This window comes from Arachis ipaensis, chromosome B02, assembly GCF_000816755.2.
Source record: "Arachis ipaensis cultivar K30076 chromosome B02, Araip1.1, whole genome shotgun sequence".
NCBI classification, from domain to species: domain Eukaryota; kingdom Viridiplantae; phylum Streptophyta; class Magnoliopsida; order Fabales; family Fabaceae; genus Arachis; species Arachis ipaensis.
The window spans coordinates 36,705,847-36,706,352 of record NC_029786.2 but is presented as its reverse complement, the minus strand read 5'-3'; positions in this window follow the sequence as shown (position 1 = coordinate 36,706,352).

The window sequence follows — 506 nt, the reverse complement described above, 5'->3', positions numbered from 1 at the left end:
CCTACCCTTAAAAAAAGCAAAAGCAAAAGGCATTTTTAATATTTAAAATTTTTTTAAAAAAGTTTATTCAAATGTGAAATAATTTTTGTCTGTTAAAAAAATATCTTTTTAAAAAAAATAAAAAAATAAGTACTTTTCTCAAAAGCCAATCCAAACTGACCCTATTTAAGTTGTTTATCCAAATTAGACCTTATCACAACTAAAAATTAACATCTCATGTGTTATTCTATTGCCACATAAATTTCTTCTCTATGTTGTAATTTTTCTAAATGTTTTAATTTTTTTTAATAATTGCCTCTATTCATTCAAGAGTCTCCACTAACATTATCTTTTAATTAATATTAATAATGAATTTAATTAATAATCTCCATTAGCATTATCTCTTAATTTCTATTCATTCAATAGTCTCCACTAACATTATATTCTAATTAATATTAATAATGAATATTAATAACCTCCATTAGTATTATCTTTTAATTAATTAATATTAATAATAAATTTGATCA